Below are 553 nucleotides of genomic sequence, written 5' to 3'. Positions count from 1 at the left end.
CAAATTGTGATGGCTAGACGACTGGGTCAGAGCATCTCCAAAACTGCAGCTCTTGTGGGGTGTTCCCGGTCTGTCTATTAAAAGTGGTCCAAGGAAGGATCAGTGGTGAACCGGCCAAAGCTCATTGATGCACGTGTAGAGCGAAGGCTGGCCCGTGTGGTCCGAACAAACAAACGAGCTACTGGAGCTCAAACTGCTCAAGAAGTTAATGCTGGTTCTGATGGAAAGGTGTCAGAATACACAGTGCATCGCAGTTTGTTGCGTATGGGCCTGCATAGTCACAGACCAGTCAGGGTGCCCATGCTGACCCCTGCCCACCACTGAAAGCGCCAACAGTGGGCACGTGAGCATCAGAACTGGACCACAGAGCAATGGAAGAAGGTGGCCTGGTCTGATGAATCACGTTTTCTTTTACATCACGTAGATGGCCAGGTGCGTGTGCGTCACTTACCTGGGGAACACATGGCACTAGGATGCAATATGGGAAAGCAGTGTGATGCTTTGCGCAATGTTCTGCTGGGAAACCTTGGGTCCTGCCATCCATGTGGATGTT

This window comes from Sinocyclocheilus anshuiensis, unplaced genomic scaffold, assembly GCF_001515605.1.
Source record: "Sinocyclocheilus anshuiensis isolate Anshui unplaced genomic scaffold, SAMN03320099.WGS_v1.1 scaffold51, whole genome shotgun sequence".
NCBI lineage: Eukaryota > Metazoa > Chordata > Actinopteri > Cypriniformes > Cyprinidae > Sinocyclocheilus > Sinocyclocheilus anshuiensis.
This window is presented reverse-complemented; position numbering follows the sequence as displayed.